The 21,297-nt window shown below is 34.8% G+C and overlaps 1 long non-coding RNA gene across 1 annotated transcript in view; it reads left to right on the top strand.

Moving 5' to 3' along the window:
* Window positions 1-20,435, top strand: part of LOC134761262 (uncharacterized) — a 59,549-nt gene extending 39,114 nt beyond the window's left edge. The window contains exon 2 of the long non-coding RNA XR_010139650.1: window positions 572-20,435. This is a non-coding gene — a long non-coding RNA (uncharacterized LOC134761262). The remainder of the gene's footprint in view (window positions 1-571) is intronic.
* The last annotated feature ends 862 nt before the right edge of the window (window positions 20,436-21,297 follow it).

Raw genomic sequence — 21,297 nt, forward strand, 5'->3', positions numbered from 1 at the left:
TAGGCATGTGCCACCACGCCAGGCTAATTTTTTGTATTTAGTAGAAACACCATTTCACCATGTTGGTCAGGCTGGTCTTGAACTCCTGACCTCAGGTGATCCACCCGTCTCGGCCTCCCAAAGTGCTGGGATTACAGGCATGAGCCACCACACCCGGCCAGGATAATTTTTTCATTAACAATCTCCGCTCACACCACAATTGTCCCTCGCTCACTTCATCAAGTATAGGCACAAATGATACCACCTAAGACTTCTTTATCAGAAGTTCTAGCCCTCTCCAAATCTGTCACTCTCCATCTTATGCACTGATGTGTTTTCCTCCATAGCACTTACCACTATATATTTTTATATTATACTCTTACTTGCTTATGGTGTGTTTTTCATTCTAGAATATAAGTTCCCTAAGTACAGGGTTTCATTCACTGATTAGTCCCAACTACTAGAACACTGCCTTGAATTTTTAGGTGATTAGTAAATAACTGTTGAGTGGATGAATGGACCCCTCTCTCCCAGTTAACTCTAATAAGCATTGCATTTTCCTACCAATGAAAAAAGTATCTATACCATTCAGGTAAAAGAAAAAACAAAAACATTCCTGGATTTTACTGAAGGGGTAAGGGCAAGAAAGGATGAGGAACTTAAAGGTAAAGGTGTGAGTATTTTTATGGGTAAGTGATTTTTTGCTTTATTCAAAATTAGTATATTTCCTAGTATCTGGTAAGATCTTATCAAATCAAAAGGATAAGGGGAAGGAAAAGGAGAAAAGGGAGAGGAATAAATCCCTACAGAACTACTGATTTACTGGCTATCACTCAGGTGTATATAAAACTCTACATGTTAATAAACCTGTTATAAGCTAGCACCCTGTTTGTGTGTTTTAAGCATATTACACTTCTAATCTGCAGATTCAACCACAAAAGCAATTTTCAAAATGAGGACTCTGAGGTCTAACTTGTTCAACAATATATTTTAAAAAGTGATACAGACAGAACCAAAACTGTATTCAGCTTCCTCAAAAGGCTGAATTATTTCCACTAACTGTAATGTTATTTTACTCAAATTCTATTTGGATAATTCATAAATAACATTCAGGCTATTTCATGGGGAGAGAGTATAAAAGATTAAAATGTGATATTAAAAATAAAGTTATAACAGGTAAATAATTGACTAAAAGGAAATAAGTCATTATTTTTTATTTTATGGCAGAAATAAGCAACTAAGTCTTTCCATTTTTCTCTCTTCTTTCTCTTTTCACCTCTTCTGGATTTAGGTTACCAAAACAGATCCTTGGAATTATAAAGTTAAGAAAGCTAGAAAAGTGAAAACTTTTGACATGTTTTTCAGGTACTTACGGTGGTATTGTAAGAAACTCTGAAGGACTGAGAATTTTCTTCTGTGGCTTTCACATGACCTTTGCCCTCCCAGCTATCTCTCTCCATCCTTTTGTGGAAGAGGGACGCGACTGTGCCACCTCAAAATATGCCCTTTTGGCATAAGAATTCTTGAGCTGAAGGCAATTAAGATGAAGCAAATGTTGGAAAGCTCTCTGCCCTCCTTCTATTGGCCTAAAAACAGGACAGAAACTTACAAAGACAAAAAAGATCCCACCTCCTCTTTCTATTAAGAAGAACAAAGGTTAACCGCTGAAGACCACTTTAGACCCATCCAGGGCTGGAGATGGCACCAGGGGAATCTACATTAATACACTCTACTAACTAGCCTTTATCTATTATCTATTTGCCTTTCCACAAGTTGCTGCCCTTAGAGACTCAAAAGTCCTTTTCCTTTTGTCCCGTGGCGTCTCTAAAATTGTACTTTTCTTTGTTAAAGATACTATATAAACCAGAACCCAAAGCCATATCATTGAGAACTGCTGATTTACTGGTTATCACTCAGGTATATATAAAACTCTACATGTTAATAAACTTTTGTTTTTCTCCTATTAATCTGTCTTTTGTTACAGAGATCCACTCCAACTAAGAACTTATGAGGGCTAAGGGAAAACTTACTTTTCTTCCCTACCTTCTCACACAGCACTTTATCTCCTAAATCTTCTTTCTCACAACACTTGATAAAATGAAAATTACCAAAACTATGGCGGCTAATCTACAAAAATACTCATTTTTCCAGGAACTATTTTTTGCATAAACAATTTCTAAAATCAACTGGAATTTGACTGATTGCTCCCCCATTCCCAGACCAATTGTAAAATTTCCACCCAATTTCTCCAATACAGATTGTCCTTTCAGAGATTTATTGTGCCTGGCATTTTAAAATACAGGTGTATGCTAATAATGTTTTGGTATATTTTCTTCCACAGTGTATTTTATTAGGAATATGTATTGATAAAATACAGCCTCCAAGTCAGTGAAATATTGGCCTCAAGTTTGTCCTAAACGGGTTACGGGCGTAACCCCAGGTACTGATTTCCTTGGGGATGTCTCAGAGTGTAGCTCTAGCTGAGAAGGGTCTGAGGCAACTCCCTGTCCTCCCAACAGGAAGGAAGAATGAAGAACAATATCAGTTCCACTGTTCTTGGATGAACATTCCCAAGCAGGGGCTCTGTCTGCTTTAGCAGCTAGCCTTATCTTGCGCCTCTGCCTAGCAGAAGGAAAGGTCCTTATGGAGCTGCCGGACATTTTTGTGGTCCAGGTGCTGGAGATGCATGCTCTGCCACATGAACAGCAGCCTGTGCAGTAGGGGGCAGAAAGGCTATGCTGGCACTCTTGGCAGGCAGAGCTTTAATGAGATCACCAGAATGGCTAGATTCACATTTATTAGACGCTTCTGTCTGTCTTGAAGGCCCTTTCAGTGGCATCCAAGCTAGATGCCCAGTGACTGCTATAACATTGTGTGCTTGTCCTGAACTTAGAGATTTGCCATTTTTTTCTAGACGTAGAATCTGTTTTCAATTTAAATCAACATTAACTTGAACATTACATTTTAACATTACATCTCTCCATAAAATCAAACAAAATTAGAAAATTTAAACAAAAACTAAAAAATATAAACTTTTACATAATAAAAGCAAAAAACCTTACATTATTTAAATAAATGTTTTAAAATATAAACTTAAATGATTTCAAAGATTTGTTTAAAAATTATCGTTGATTTTGTAACCCAGTTCTTCTTGTTAACAGTATCTTTGAAAAATTTGAACAGATCCTTATTAATAATTCTAATCAGGTCAGGCGCAGTGGCTCATGCTGGTAATCCCAACACTTTGGGAGGCCAAGGTGGGCAGAGGTCAGGAGTTTGAGACCAGCCTGGCCAACATGGCAAAAACCCGTCTCTACTAAAAATACAAAAATTAGCCAGGCATAGTGGCAGTGCAGGTAATCCCAGCTACTCAGGAGGCTGAGACACGAGAATCACTTAAACCTGGGAGGCAGAGGTTGCAGTGAGCTGAGATTGTGCCATTGCACCAGCCTAGGTGACAAAGCAAGACTCTGTCTACGCCACCCCTGCCACCAAAAAAAAAAAAAAAAAAAAAAAAATAGTTCTAATCAGGTATTTTGAATGGCTACTTTGACTATAAAAGAAAATCATATTCACTCATGTAAGCATTCTTTTTCCTAATTTAAATTTAAACAGGTTATTTTAAAACTTGTAATGAATTATTTAATGTTTTCTTAAAATTGGATTTGTTTTATTGAAAAATAAAATGACTATTTTTTGCAAGTCTCTTATAAACAAATATTTTCAAATCCAATCTAACCCATTGTCCCATGTAAACTTTTTTATTTTCTACCTGTAGTGAAGGGCTTTGCATATGTAATTACTAAATATTGTGCATCTTTTGGCTGGAATGATCATGTGAAAAACATAGCCAACCAACACTGGGCTAACACAGAGTAACACCATGCCTGCCGCATTCCTGCAAAGCATATCTAAACTCATTTTAGATAGACTGATATATAAGAAGATAGATAAAAATAGAAATAGAGAAGGAGATATATTGGTACATTCTCAATAATCATTGATATGCAACATTGTTTCATAAGCTTAATAACTCGAGGATATGCAGCCCACTATACCACCATCACCCCAAATTTATCAGTCTGCTCATCTAGCACGTGTCACCTTTGTGATGGAGGCTATGGACCACTCATTTCACCTCCCTTTATTCTATAATGCTGCATATGTGTAGCTAATATATATTGAGTCACACTCTGGGGCCACATGGACTCCATATGGCTTATGACCTCAATATTGGCTGTATATGTCCAAATTTAAGGGAGAGAAAGAGAGAAAAAGAAAAAGATCACAGAGAGCTCCTCGTGTCCTTCTCGTATAACAGCTCTCTTCACCCTTTGCCAGTGGAGGAAAAAAGAGGTCTTTATGTCAGAAGTTCTATGTCTAAAATTATTTAATTGCATTTCTGGGCATTTTTCCTGGTTTGTGTTTACAGTTATTGTGAAATGAAGCTTGTGTTATAGAGTGTGGGAGAATAGCAAATCCAACCATGTAAATAATGATTATCACACAAAGTTATTAAATACTGGTGCAAATCATCAAGCACATTAATTGAAGCTGGCATGTTGATAGCTATAATCTTCCAGAAGCAATAAAGCATATGGTGGACAATGGATGGCATAGTGCTTTAAGTAAAAGAAATAACTTTATGGAAATATTTTAGGCATTTTGACTTGGTGGTAGCAGAGAGATTTTCAGTAAGTGAGCTTTCCCACTATAACTTTTCAATCATGTAAAAGTTGTCTTTTATAGCCTGTATTTCAATCTTGGTTCACTCACTTTCTGTGTGATTGCTTGGGTCCTGTATTGACGTGACTGTGTTGGCATCATATTAAATGATGGTTTTTTTTTAGTTTATACTATTGTTGTTTTTGTATTTTTGCAATTTAACTTAAGGTTTGCTTTCCTAGAGAATTGGGTAAATATAAACACCTTGAATTTTTTTTCAGGTATAAGCCTATAGAGGCAAGATAAGTATATAGCACATACAGCATATGGTCTAGTTTAATGTTATTTCAGAAAATGGAATCAGTTATTAAGTTCATCTCTAATATAACTTCATTTATTTCAAATCTTAAAATGCCTTATATATGATTAAAGTTCCAATGTGATTAAGCATTTATGTCTTTCATAGCTTCAAAAAAGATTATAAAGAGGAATTAGCTGTCCCTACAAGCAAGTAACATCTTTGATAATATCATCACCAGTTCTGTTTACAATTAATCTGAATGGCAGCCTACAGCTAATGGAAGATGGAGGACTAAGGGGCTTCATTATTTCAAATATTGTGAATGAATGCTCATATATTAATAGTAATGGATACAATGCAGAAAAATCAGAAATGCATTCCTTAGCAAAATCAACATTATTTTTATAATGTGTATCATTTTGGATCAATGTCATCTTTGATTTTCTTTGTTAGGCAGAGAAGTTGAAGTTGATAGTGGTTGACAAATTTGGCAAATTCGTAAGTCAGATTTTAAAATGCTGAGAGAAAGTAGGTCTAGATGAATTTCACATATAAGTTAATATCAAAGTAAAATAAAACAAAATAAAATAAATCTGCCTTCTTTATTATGCTGCCAGTACTCACTGACATTGAGTGCATCATTAATAGGGTTGTGAAAAACAAAAGAAAGTTTGTAAAGGGTTAGTTTTGTGAATCATTATTTGCTAAAAGCATTTTGGATATCATCAAACAAAATACAAGACAGTAACTTGGGCCACTTGAAAAAGTACAGGTCAGTAAATATAATTAATGTAAATTTTGGAGGGAATTAGAGTGTAATGAGTTTGTTCATGCCTGGGTAAAACCAAACCTAGAGAACTTAGTTCAGTTTTGTTATTTCTCCCATGATAAGAATTTTCCTTTCACTTGCTAAACCTTCCTGTAAATGTTCATTAGTATTGCTAGGATGTGATGAAGAACCTTAGTGAGAAATGAATGAAACTGTGTAGACAGAGAGAAACAATATTTATTCAGTAATATCTCATTGGCTTATTTTATTTCAGTATCACATTTACTTATTGTGGCATATCCGGCAAGGACAAGTCCCAGGAAATGGGTTGGCAGTGACTGATAATTAGAGAATATGGAGTTAGGATCAATACATTTTATGCACAAATACAACTGGAATTTGTAGCAAATCACCTCTATTGCTGATAGCATTGCAGAATAGAGTATGAATTCAATGACTCAGACACAGTGTACATTTAGGCAACCAATAATCTAGTGGTATAGGAAATCTTACACAGAAAAGATTTTAGTGGAATGAAATAATTTCTTATCACAATGATTTAATATGAATTTTTGTACATCAAAGGCACAACTGATTTTGTGTCCATGAGATTTCTATTTCTGGTAGCTGTTCTCCTTCACTTTCACATTTTCCTTATTCTCACACTTTCTCTCCTCTTCCTTCTTATTTTCATTTTTTATCCTTCTCTTATTAATTTTTTTAAATGTTTAATGTAAAAAATTATGCAAGAGCAATACTGAGTGTCTGAAAGCATATGGCTTCAAAGTTTTGACGGTATTAAGTGCCAATGTTGTTGAACAAATGTAGAACTAAATACTAAGAAAGAATAAAAATAACTGGTTAACAATTAGATATAGCCAGAGAAATCACTTAATATATCTCTCTTCTCTCTCTTTCTGCCATTCTTTTATCTATGTTTACTTGTGTTTAATCTACTATTGACTATAAGCATTTTGTGAAGTGTTAGTTAACAGCAACCTACTTCCAACTTTGAGAAGAATTATTTGTCATACTGAAAAAAAAATCATTTCAATGCATTATAATCTAGTCTGTCCCCCTTAATTAACAGACAAGACAGTGACATCCACAGATTACATATCTTTTCCAAATGCAAAGTTTCCTAGTGACAGTAGAAGTAAAAGCCAGGTTTCCCATCCTCACTTGCCTATATTTTCTAGCACACAAAACCACTTTAAGGAAAAGCATGCTTTTAAGTTATTTCTTACACATTAGTATGTCATGTCAGCATTTTAACACTCATTTAAAATGTTAAAACATATTTTATTCTTAAATATTCCATGGTGACTTCAAAATCATATCCAGAATATGACTGTTGCCACCAAAAAATCTATTATCCTTTCCTTTTTCTTCTCCCATTTTGATTCATTGCAGCATAATAGTTCCATTTTCCTAAAGAAGAAATCTGGTATCATTTGAGAACAGAGATTTTTGAGGTTGAGGTTGATAGCATGGTGGTCTTTGACATGAAAACATGGATAGACTAAAGTCTCTAGCTATGCAATCAAACACTTATCCAGTGTTGCTGTGAAGATATGTTGGAGACGTGAATAAAATCAACAATCTGTTTACTTCAAGTGAGAGAGAATAGTCTTGCCAATCTGAGAAAACATAATTCAGTCAGTTGAAAGGCCTGAAGAGCAGCTGAGACTTCCCTCAAAGAGAAGACATTCTACCTGTGGACAGCAGCTTCAGTTGTGCCTGAGAGTCCCAGTCTGTTCTTCCTGACTGCCTGTCTTACACATTTTGGATTTGCCTAGCCAACCCAACAACTGGGTAAGCCAAATCCTTGCTTTCTATCTTTCTCTCTCTCTCTCTTCTATATCTAGCTAATCTATCTGTCTATCATCTATCTATCTATCATCTATTCTATCATCTATTCTATCTATCATCTATTCTCTATATCTATCTATCTATCTATCTATTATCTATGTATCTATCTCATCAATCTCCTATTGGTTCTGCTTCTCCAATTGAACTCTGAATTGAATTTCATTGAGTGTCAGATTATCTGAGAAAACTTCCTGAAATTCTATGTAAAAATTGTATGTGTTTAAATATGTGTGTTTAATAGGGACAGTGAACATTGTAGAATCACTCTTCTAGATTCTTCCTTTTCATTTAGCCCCACTTCTAATTTAACCAAAATGTACTTTCATACCCAACTTCTTAAGATCCCTTCAATTCATCCCTTCCCTTCTTCCCCACCTGCACTGCCTTATTTCCTGCCTCTACACATTTTTTCCTGAACCATTGGAATACATTGGTTACTGGGTTCCCTGGCCCCATTTTCTTCTTCCTTGCACGCCACTCTCCATATTGATGCTCACGTGATCTTTTTAAAACCCAGTCTCAATCAGCCAAATGTTCCTTATTACTCAAACTCCTTAAATATGAGACCAAAGATCCTCAAGACATGGCACTTCTGGTTTTCTAAATTTAATTAATATAAATTTTCCATATGACCCTGCAATCCTGATTGTTTGAGCTCATTTATAATCCCTAAACTTAATACATATTTTTAAATATGTGTTCCCTCTGCCAGAAAGTCCACCTTTCTTATATGACTTGGTGGAAAGTTTCCTTTCCTTGCTCTAAAAGCAACCATCTCAGAAAACGTTCCTGTCTTCACCAAGAACAGTTAAAGACATCTTTCTGTCTGAGTCCATGTGGATGTAATTGTAGCATATTTCTTGGCCTTTATCTATTTATCTTCCTTCCATGTTATTTTCATGGTCTGATTGAATTATGATCATGTGCAGGGCAGGAATTATCATTTATTCATCATTATACTGCCAGATCTCCAGTCAATTTCTAGAATATAGTAAGTCATCATTTTACTTGTGGAAAATTTTATAAGCAACTACATTCTATCAATATTTATTTCAAATTAGATATTTTCATGTCATTGAGCCTAAAATAATTTTTGAAACTAAGCTGCCTAGAGATTTGCTTAATTCACTGAGATTTTCATGAATGGTGTAATATTTTAAGTACTTTTGGTTATTGGTTTATTGCCATTTAAAGTTTGTGTAAAAATGCAATTTATGTATTAGTCTCTTCTTTATCCTCAGATTTACTTCATATTTTTAAATGGGTCCATATAACACTCAGGAAAATAGAGAAATATGCAAAGCAAATAAACAAAAAAGATTAAATTTCAAAATTTTGTGCCCTGCTATTAAACCTGTCTTACAGTTTATCATTATTTTTCTGTAATCTCTGCTCTTTATCTTGAATTGTTGGAAAATTCCCCTAATATTGAATAGGTTAGTTACTAGGTGAAGGAAGAAGCAATCAATTTTGCCCTAGTACTCTGTTAGATGGTAGTTAATAAATATTTGTTGAATATTAAATGAACATATTTTGCTCTCATCATTTTTCTTATACTTTTTCATAAATCCCATGACTTTATAGAATCTTGGCATTTATTTTTAATGTAATCACATATTTGATTCCAAAAGTTTTAACCTTCTCTACTACAGAATTTCTTATATTTCATTTTAAAATTAATACTTCTTAAACTAAAAGTTGCTCCTAATGGGATTCAGTGCAACACATTAGGCAGCAATTCAGTTATGCCAGCCTATATGACTATGGCTCTTTTTCATTCAGTTCCTAGTATTGAAGGTGTTTGTCTATTTTTTATCATTTTATATTAGCTTCCTTTATGACATGAAGTGGAAATAATCTTTTGATAAACATACTATATATTTGGTTCTAGAACCTCGTATCTTTTACTTTGCTTTAAAATCTGATTCTCATAAAATCCAGAAAAATGTTTTATTTCTCCTTCCTGTCTTTGATAGATCAGCATCAATTATATCTTTAAATAGATGGGTATTATCTGATTTGTTTCCTCATCAAGCAAACAATAATTAATTCCTACTCTATATTTGATGGCAGACTGTATTTTTTCCTTCTCAAAAGTCCTGATGGCTGGATAATTCTAAGTTGGCCTTTTGATTGTTTGCCTGTTTTTTATTGTATGTTTTATGAGCTACATAACAACTTATTTCAAAATGGCCTTCAGCCAAGATGAAAATCAATGAAACTCACTTTCTTAAAATTTAAGGATTTGCTTGTTCCTGGGATAACATCTGAGTCCCTTTTGCTGTGTGTTGAGATATAACTGAAAATACATTTCTGAAAATACTTTAATACTTTATACTTTGAAATAACAACTTCTAATTTCTAAATTCAATTCAATTATTAGGTTTTTATGCCACAAAGATTTCTGTAGAAATCTGAAAAAGAGACTGTTTCTTGTCATTGAGAGTAAAATCACATTTTGTCTATAATATGACTTGGTCATAAATCCTAGCTTCAATGTTTAGTGAATGACCTTGAGCAGCTTATAATTCACCCTTTTGATTACAAGAGTCCTCATATTTAAAATGCAGATGATAGTAATACTGCCAGTAAGAATCTAGTTAGACTTCTATTAAATGATACATTCAAGGATGGCATATAATAATTGATTGAAAAACAATTGTGTTATTATTACTTCTAAATTATTATTATCTAATCAATAGCCCCCATGGTTTTAAAGTACTTTTTAAAAAATTGAATTCAGTTATTTATTTACTTTATTCAGCAAATATTTTCTTAACATGTAGGCTGTGTCAGGCACTTCTAAACACTGATGATATAGAACCACAGACAAATATCTGCCTTTTTAACAGTTACAGTTTACTGGGAAAAACAAACAAACACACATGTATCAATGAAGCTCATTAAAAGTGAATTTCATTGGGAGGCCGAGGTGGGCAGATCACCTGAGGTCAGGAGTTGGAGACCAGCCTGGCCAACATGGCGAAACCTCGTCTCTACTAAAAATACAAAAAATTAGCCAGCGTGGTGGCACACACCTGTAATCCCAGCTACTCAGGAGGCTGAGGCAGAAGAATCACTTGAGCCCAGGAGGCAGAGGTTGCAGTGAGCCGAGATCATGCCATTGCACTCCAGCCTGGGCAACAGAGCAAGACTCTGTCTCAAATAAAAAAAAAAAAAAGAGAGAGAGAATTTCAAGAAGATTTAATTGATAATAGAGTTGCCAGACTTGTACAGTACGCATTACACTTCCAGGTTTTATGCTTAGCACTTTACATATATTAATTCATTTAATCTCTATAAGACTATGACATTTATACTTTTATCCCATGTTAAATAAAGTGAGAAGCATGAGGCAATGAAAGGCAAAATAACTTGATTATTGTCACAAAGTCAGTAACTAGTAGACTTTTAACTTACTAAATGATCTGCCTGATTGCAAGAAAAATATACTGAGTAAAGCTTAATATATCAAGGCGATTCCATGTGCCACAGGTGCACTGACTGAGAACTTTATTAATAGAGTGACAGCAAGCGTTATACAATAGATGTCTTAAGATCCTATGTCTGTCTCTAATCTCATCCACATGAATAATAAGTTGAAGTTTTAAAATATTAAACCAAGAGGTGTTTTCTTTTTAACTGCTTTCAGTGAGTCCTGTGGCAAATACATTAAAATCCTATATGAAACTTAATTGCTGAATTTCAAAAACAAGAGGCATGAATAACTATCATTTTTAAAAAAAAATCAAGGCAGTACATGATCATCCATGTGGGGTTGGAGTTGATGTAGGTTTGGGAGGATGGTTAGTTTCTCTTTCTCAGTGGGGTTGAGTGCTTCTTTCTGATTGATTGTGCATTACAAAATGTAACACATCAGTCCTGTTTCATTTCAGCTTCTCATGTTATAGAATTTAAATTTCTTTAATTAGATCCTCTTGAAGAATCTCTTTGAAAGAAAATATTTATATAATGATAAAGCACTTATACATTTTGGCTCCTGGAATACAGAGCATAGTTTTCAGTGTCAGATTATTCCAAATCGTGAGCAAATATATAGAGGGGGAGTGGATACTTTTTCTGTCTCTCTACATTGTAGCTTTCGAGAGGATAAACAGTTCTTTTTCTCCTTAACTCCTATTCAGGGCCCTTATTGCTAATGTAAAGGGCCAGAGAATGGAACAGTGATTGGGCATGTTTTCTTGCTGGGTTAAATAGTTAAAAGGAAACTATCTAATCCTTTCTATGTCCTTTGCAGCCCCTTCCACTCCGACCAGATATTTGTAAAGAGGTAAAAAAGTAAGATGTATTAGGCAATCATAAACAGAGAGAAGATGAAATAGAAAACTTGTTTAGCTTTCTTGGTGTATTTTAAAACTGTCCATTTTAAACTGGAATTTTATTCATTAATTGTCAATTGTTTTTAAGGTGTAAACTCCTCCAGACATTTAGTTCAGAAGGGAGGACTGATGGGAGGTTGGATTATCATAACTCTACTCTCTAACACATAATAACATTTAGAGTTTATATTTAATACCCCACTGATATGCTTTGGCTGTGACCCCATCTGAATTTCATCTTGAATTGTAACTCCCATAATCCTCATGTGTCGTGGGAGGGACCCGGTGGGAGGCAATTGAATCATGGAGTGGGTTTTTCCATGATGTTCTCGTAATAGTGAATGAGTCTCATGCGATCTGATGGTTTTATAAAGGACAGTTTCTCTGCACATGCTCTATTGCCTGCTGCCAGGTAAGATGCGCTTTTGTTCCTCCTTCGCCTTTCACCATGATTGTGAGGCCTCTCCAGCCATGTGGAACTGTGAGTCCATTAAACTTCATTTTCTTTATAAATTAACCAGTCTCAGCTCTGTCTTTATTAGCAGCATGAGAAGAGACAGTTTTTGTTTTTGTTTTCTTGGGGGGAAAAGGGGTTAGTGTTAGAAAGCAAAATAAAGAAAGAAGATTAGCATACAATAAGAATGAGCACACTAAGATTTATGCTTATTTATCAGAAATTTTACATATTATGCCTTTTTAATTCTTTCAACTATATAAGATTCATTTCCAGTGATCAGACCTCAAATTGGTTTAAGTAGATGGATAATAAGCAGCAAAAGTGTATTTAAACCTACATTTGTCATATTGAAGTGTCTAGTGTTCTGTTAATATCAAACTTGACATGGCATCTAAAGAAAGGATGCAATACCACAATTAACTCCCTGGAGAAGAGGGACAGTCCTAACCTACATTCTAGAACTATCCAATGAAAAATGCTGGAAATAGTGTTTTATAGGCATATATGCTTTAATGTGCAAAGAGAACAAGAATATTTATTCCAATTTCTGAGGACATAGAATCCTGGTCGTATCTTTAATTCAAAACCCTGGCATGATGGTTGCAAAAGACAAGCCATATCTGGCACACTGGACCTCAGAAAAGATACCTGAGTTTAAACTGGCATGAAGTATGTAAGAGTACCGTGGAAATTTATTTTGTAATCACAGACTTTTATCGTTAAAAAGAACCAAAGAATCAAATCAAACTCCCTCATTTACCAATGTGAACAGTTTTGAATGTCTTAATGAATTGCCTAAAAGAACTAAAATGTGATAGTGATGGAGCTGGAATCAGAATCCAAGAATGAAATCCAGGCCTGCTCTAAGTCTCATAGGTGTCCATTATTTATCCTTCACATAAGCTTATTAGTTTAATTATCTAAAAGTTTTTCATTTCTAAGATATTTTATTGATTTTCATTTAATAATAAAAATAACTTTTATAAAGATGTGATTATTTATAATGCCTATATTTAACTTATAAATGATACTGCAAATATCTTCGATGTAAGCTTAGGAAACCACATGAACACATTTGCAGACTCATCTTTAACTTGTCTCAGGCAAATTTATTTTTGATGATTCAGGTCATTTAAAAAATACCTTGGACTTAGATTACCAATCACAGGGTCGAAAACCAAATAAACAAGTATGCAAATATGACAGAATAAATGACATTGAACTAAATTCTAATTTATTCTATATAATTTCAACTTTTTTTTCAGATTGAGGGAGTACATGTGCAGGTTTGTTACATGGGTATGTTGCGTGATGCTCAGGTTTGCAGTACAAATGATACTATCATCCAGGTAGTGAGCATAATATTCAATATGCATATTAGATATTTTTCAGCCCTTGGCCTCCCTCCCTTTCTGTTCCCTCTAGTAGTTCATGCTATCTATTGTTCCCATTTTTATGTCCATTTGTACCCAATGCTTAGCTCCCAGTTTTAAGTGAGATTATGCAGTATTTAGTTTGCATTCCTGTGTTCATTTGCTTGGAATAATGGCCTCTAGCTATATCCATGCTGCTGCAAAGACACAATTTTTGTTCCTTTTTATTGCTGTATAGTATTCCATGGTGCATAAGTACCAAATTTTTTTTATCCAATCCACTATGGATGGGCAGCTTTGTTAATTCCATGTCTTTGCTGTTGTGAGTAGTGCTGCAATGAATGTATGAGTGCATGTGTCTTTTTGGTAGAATAATTTATTTTCCTTTGTTTGTATATTCAGTAATGGGTTTAATTGTTCATCAATCTAACAAATTTAAAAAAATATTTTACCCATGACTAAAATTTCACAAAAGACAATTGAACATATTTTCTTAATATTATGATCTTCTACCCCTTTAGATATTCTCTTCCTGGATTCAGCTAGTACACTCAAAGAACAAGTGGGCCTCTGGGACATAAATTAAACATATAACAAATTCTAATGTAGTATCCTTCTTTTTAAGCTTGAGATTGGCTTTTATGTAAAAGGTCTTCTCCTGAGCAACACTGTCCAGCTTCAGTGCTTTTATGTTTGTGTTGTTTATTTTTATAATAGGAACCAGTTTGTGTTATGTTATCTTTATATTCCCAGCACTTAACAGAGTGTCTTGCATAAAATAGATGTTCAACAAAGATTTTACACTAACAAATGATATATAGAGCTATGTTAGCAGCATAATTACAGAAAAAAAGACTACAAAGAAATACTATAAGCTTTTGATTCACAAAAACAGCATATTCCAATACTAGCCTATAAAAATGATTAGTTATAATGAAAATTTAAGAATTTTGTTTGAGATCTGTGAGACTCTTAGTAAACAATTAAAGGGTAAAGCAAACCATTCACGAAATATTGTATTTACCAACATATCAATATACATTTTGGTGAACAGTAACAAAAAATCAGCACTTTCCAAAAGCAAACAATCTTGTTTGGAAGAAAAGAAAGGCATTGATTTTTCCTAATGAATGTTTTTCAGCTTTTTGCAATACAGATTTCTTAATGCTGGAGATGTTTTCTTTATAGCAACAAATAGATTGAATGTTGGCTTGAAAATGCCATCTTCCGGCTTCTTTCCATTGCCAGCACTTAGTAAATGCAGCCTAGTGTCTGCTGCAGCCAATGGTTGTTACATTTTACAAATTAGAGTCCATGCCCTAGAGTGATGTAGTCGAAACATGACTGACATTGAGTGGCCGTACAGGCAAGGTAGTAGAGGTGCTGGGAATAATACCAATTCCGTAGATCAATACTGGTGAGTGCTGAAGTTCAGATTCCCTTCCTTAACCAATTTTGGTAGTAGTGCTAATAAGCAGTGAAAGAGACAAAACGTGGTCTAAAGTAAGAAGAAAAACATTGCTTTCTTGAATTTTCTCTTGAATCGCACAGGGTAAGCCAAATACCTAGTTCTTAAAGTTTTCTTCGTTTGGGTCACTTCAGGATCATTTGCTCTTCCATTTATGTAAATGAGAATAATCTGTATAAGTATATAGCATTGCTTATTAAATTAACTTTCTCACTGGGTAACTTATGAACAGCTATGCAGCCTCTACTCTTTGAACAGTCTGACAGTCTTCTGACAGTACCTTTAGGTTTAGTCATTTGGTAGATGCTCAAAGAAATACATAATGTCCAGAGATTGCCTGTTTTTTAATTCTATTGACAAAAATGTCATTCATTTTGCATGTGTATGTCTAATAGTTTATTCATTGTTGTCTTATGATGTTCTAATGTTAGAATATGTTTTCTATATGTATTCAGTAGATTTTAATCAAGAAAGAGTGAAGCGTATTAATTTTTAATTGGCATAGATGAACTATTTGAAAATGAAACTCTAAAATTATAATGGACTAAGCATGAAAAGTAGCTATTTCTTACATAATCAAGCCAATATAATTCTAGATTGGCTGATATGTGGTTCTAATTCACATTTTTATTTAGAAACCCAGATTGAGGCCTGGCGCGGTGGCTCACGCCTGTAATCCCAGCACTTTGGGAGGCTGAGGTGGGTGGATCACAAGGTCAGGAGATTGAGACAATCCTGGCTAACATGGTGAAACCCCGTCTCTACTAAAAATACAAAAAGTAGCTGGGCGTGGTGGTGGGCGCCTGTAGTCCCAGCTACTCGGGAGGCTGAGGCAGGAGAATGGCGTGAACCCGGGAGGCGAAGGTTGCAGTGAGCCAAGATCGTACCACTGCACTCCAGCCTGGGTGACAGAGTGAGACTCCGTCTCAAAAAAACAACCACCACCAAAAAAAAAAAAAAAAAAAAAGAAAAAAGAAAAAGAAATCCAGATTGAGAGAGAGTCCTCTTTCTTCAACACATGGTTTATAATCCCACCCAAGCTTTGGCATCCAGATAGCAAAAAGGAAAAAAGAAGAGAAGCAAATAGAATTGTTCAAAGAAGATGGGAGGGGAGGTGTGAATGATTAAGGACCAGGCCTGGAAAGGGCACATATTTCTCTGCTCATATTTTCTTTACTTGTGTGCCCAGGCAGAAAAGAAAACAGGTTGTGGCCGGACGCGGTGGCTCACGCCTGTAATCCCAGCACTTTGGGAGGCCGAGGCGGGCAGATCACTGGAGGTCGGGAGTCCGAGACCAGCCTGACCAACATGGAGAAACCCCGTCTCTACTAAAAATACAAAATTAGTCAGGCGTGGTGACTCATGCCTGTAATCCCAGCTACTCGGGAGGCTGAGGCAGGAGAATTGCTTGAACCTGGGAGGTGGAGATTGTGGTAAGCCGAGATCGCGCCAAGCTGATATCGCGCCATTGCACTCCAGCCTGGGCAATAAAAGCAAAACTCCGTCTTAAAAAAAAAAAAAAAAAGAAGAAAACAGGTTATCATAAGCAGCTACTTGTCATGGAACAAATGACGAAATGACATGCAGAAGTAGTGAGTGGAATGCTATGGAATGTTCAGAATTTTCTATAGTCAGCTTTAAAGTTTGGTTTAGATAATTTTATCTACATCTTATGAACTATTTTTCTATTTTACTAACTCTTATTATTAGCATTTCTCACACACAATATCTCCCATAAGAGTTTTTGCTTGTCTCTCTTTACCTATCAAAAAAGGGGATTTCTTAAGGTAAATATTATATGCAAACAACAGAGACTAAGGTTTTTTATTTAAACGTGTTCTAAATTTTTAACTAATAATAATGCAAAGTGTTCTTTGTGGTATATTTATGATTCAGGATCTACTTTATCTTTTTTTTTAACTTAATAAATGAATGAAATGGATATTTTTATTGTTCCCACGGCCTGATAAATCTAGGTAGGTGACATAGCCATTTGCAGAGTTTGGCCATTTGAAAACATGTTTTCTGAATTTCCCTTATGTTGCTTCCCCTCCATTTCCAGCTTAGAGTTTTGGAAGCTAATTTTTTCCAGAAATAATTGCAATTTTATGAGAAATTCACCAATGAAAATTATTACACATTCAGAAGAATATGTGTAATAATGTGTAAATAGGCTTTAGAGCCTATTTACAAACCAGGCAGGAAATTACATATGTAGAGTTCATGCATGAAAAAGCATAAATAAAATTCATGTTTAATCATGTAATTGTACTGTCATTTGTTTCCATGTACTTGGTGAAGAATTATATTTCTATTCATACGCTGGTTCCACTTTTCGAATGCAGCAAATGTAGTGTGAAAATGTCAGCAGCATAGTTTTGAATTATTGCTTTGCTTTTAAGTGCTATGCTCTTTGGTGTTTGATCAAGTGTAAGAAATATCTGTAAGAATACATTGATGCATAGCCTGAGTTTATAAGTAGGGGATTAATTAAACAAACAATGATACTAAAATATTTTTTCACGTGTGATTTCCATAATTAATAATGATAAACATATGAAGTTATCCAATAGTTTTGTTTTCTTTAACTTTTTGAGTATGGCACAAGTGTGTGTGTTTTTGTGTGAATAGAAGGGTAAATGTATTTTTGTATATGTTTTCGATATTGCAGAGGCCATTTAAGTCACCTGGCCTCTTATATTTATATTTTATTGATCAGTTTTGAGACTGTCATTTGCTGAGCTACAAATACCTCAGTCCTCAAGAGAGGAGAAAAACAGTATATAGATTACAAGGTTAAAAAATAATTAATTCAAAAGAAAGATCATGAGCGAAGCACTAAGCCCACTTTCTGGCAACATCCACAGATATTGCTTCTCTTCTCCTTCCTACAATCACAGGCGTGCATTCAGAGGTAGAGACAGAACCAGGATTTGAACTTGAATTTCCTGATTCCTTAGTTGGCATATTTCTGTTTTACAATAAGCAGCTGTTATTTTAGAAAATTTGAAATGGATTAGTATAATTGAAAGCAAGTGTTTTTATGGTATGACACTGTTCTAAGTGATCCACAGCCACTACAAAAAAAAAAAAAAAAAAAAAGAGAGAGAAAAAAAAAGGAGAAAAAAAAAATGACAGCCCAAAAAGAAAAAAAAAAAAGAAATAGTAAAAAATAATGCTGTGTCAAAAGCGAGAGGAGCCACATTACATATGGAATTAAAATAGTCTTCTCTTTTTGTTTTTTTTAAAACGATATTAACATGCACAGTGCTTGGCATTTTCAAGGAAAGTGTCTCATTTCCATTAACAAGGAAATCTCCTAATTCACAAATACACACAGTGGGTGATGTGTGTTAATAGCACTCTTAGCAGCCGATAATGTGGTGCAGTTAATGTATCTCAGCTTGAATTAGCTTTACCACAGCGATTGTTTCTTTTTATACAGCACAGGATCGCGTGGAAAAATCTCTTAGAATCTCACAAGGGGAATTCAATTAACATTACTCACTACTTTACAGTAACATAAAATGGAGGCTATTTTAACCTTTTTTGAGTTTCCAGCTGATCAATTCAATGCTTTCCATTAGTTTAACTCCAGTTACTCCATAAACTCACCTTCATTGTTCAGAAAATACCGTTTCACTTATGGGGCAGAGTGTGGCTGCCAGTGGACAGCCAGAGTAGGCTACACAGATGAGAACGTTTCCTCATAATGTCTAGATTTGTCCCGGGGTAACATCGCCTAACATGCATGTTTAAAACCCAGGAGCTTCAAATACTAGAACTGACTTTTTTAGACCTACTAGTCTGCATTTGTTATGTGGCTTCTCTAACTGAAGTATCCTTCACATTTCAAAATCCTGTATTTTCATCATTAAGTCTTAAGACTTTAGTCATAGAAAATTAGAAAATAGATTTACATGAACCCAAAAATTACTTATCCTTTTAGAAATAATGTTAAGAAAAATACTTTATGGGAGCTGAAAGATTAATGTCCTTGACACCTCTTCTACATTGATCACACTGCACTGCAACTGTCTCATGTTGTTTATTCCTCTAATTATATTATTTTGTCCCATCCCCATAGTTACCACTCTAAAAAGACAGACCTCCAACTGGCCCCGCAGCAAATACTCTGACACCTCTGATTCCTCCTTGGCATTGCAACCTGCATGGTTTTCAAAACCCAAATCTCCTCGTGGGATTTCCTTTGTTAAAAGCCTCTATGGCTTCCCAAAGCTCTTAAGATTAAATACCAACATCCCTGCAGATAACCCCAGGTATCCCAGCCCCTATTTAATTTTATGTGCCCCACTTCTCCCCTTTGCTCTCCAACTCTAATCACATTGACCTTCTTTTAGTTTCTGCCTGTAAGAAACCTTTGCAAAGGTATTAGCTTGATTGCTTTCTTAGCATTTGTCTCCCTAGAAAACTACTATAAGAACAAGGGCTTTGTACTTGTCTGTCATGTTGAGGACACTATTAATACATGTCAACTTAATGAATAGCAGAATGGAGAAGACATTTTACCAATGATGCTTTCTGTTGGTTCAGAGTGTCCACTAGGAAGATTTAAATTCAGTTCACCAACCACAGTCATATCTCCTCTCACAGAATCCCCACATTTGAGTTAGTCATGCAATCTTCATTCAACAAATTGCAAATGAAAGAAAGACAGTATATGCCAACAAAGTGCTTACAATGTATTTAGAGAGACAACAATGAGACAAATTAAGCTATAAAATAAGAAATAAGAAAAGAGCTCCAATTTATCCATACAATTAAATTAAATTAAAAATATATTTCACTTCAAAATGACAATATGAAATAAGTATACAACATTATCTCATATTCATCAATATAAAGATGGTTTTGTTCCCTAAATTTAAAAAAAAGAGGCCAGGTGTGGTGGCTCACACCTACATCCCAGCTGTTGGTGACAAGGTGGGAGGATTACTTGAGCTCAGGAGTTCAAAACCAGCCTGGGCAACATAGGGAGACTCTATCTCAAAAAATAAAAATAAAAAATTAGCCAGGCATGGTGGCAAATGCACGAGTCCCAGCTACTCAGAAAGGCTGAGATGGGAGATTACTTCACGTTGGGCTGGGAGGTTGAGGCTGCAGTGAGCTGTGATCACACCACTGCACCACTTGAGCCTGGGCAACAGAGTGAGACCCTGTCTCAAAAAAAAAAAAAAAAAAAGAAAAGTACTATTTTTCAGGACAAAAGCATATCTTTTATTTCTTGGTAGAATCCATAGCATGTATATTGCCCAATAGTTATTAATCAACTCAAATTGTACCAGTGCTTTCATCTCTCAGTAAACATATATTTCTATCAAGTAATATGTCTTGACTAGCCCTCCTTACCACTCATTAAGATCTTTCATCTTCCACGTACACAATTGCTTTATTTTAATCAGACTACATTTATGCCCTCAATTGTTATTTTATATGCGGCATCTAGTTCACATGTGTATGAATGAACTATGCTCTCAATACTAGTTGGTCTGGAAGGCTAGCTTAACAATCACCAAAGCACAGTAAGAAAACTTGGACTGGGCTCAGGAGCTTAAATTCTAGTTTTGATGCCACAAACTTTTAGCTGGTGGCTTAGTACAAGTTATTTGAAGTTTTGATCTTTATTGTTCTTTTATATATTACAGTATAGAGATAGTAGCTCTTACCTTGACTGAAAGGTGGTTATGGATATGACATAATAAACATTATAAATTAGTCTTTCTCAGTGATCATCCTTAGGACTATTGGTCTCAGGAAATGGTCTTAAAGAAAGATACCCGTGGTCACATAAGTACCAAAAATATAATCTATACTGGCAAGAGAGATCTACAAAGCAATTTAATATATTAAAATTCTAAGGCATGACTTCAGGAAAACTGTTTATTTGTATTTAACATGACGTTTTCCAAATTTGTTTGACTATGGAAACTTTTTTTCTTCTTAGAGGACGTGGAGCAGAGAAACTTTTTTATATTTGTAAAACATATTAACACAGTTATGTGGAGTAATAAAACATTGATTTGTAGTTTTATACATGGAATGCATTGAATCA

Source organism: Pongo abelii, chromosome 3, assembly GCF_028885655.2.
Source record: "Pongo abelii isolate AG06213 chromosome 3, NHGRI_mPonAbe1-v2.0_pri, whole genome shotgun sequence".
NCBI lineage: Eukaryota > Metazoa > Chordata > Mammalia > Primates > Hominidae > Pongo > Pongo abelii.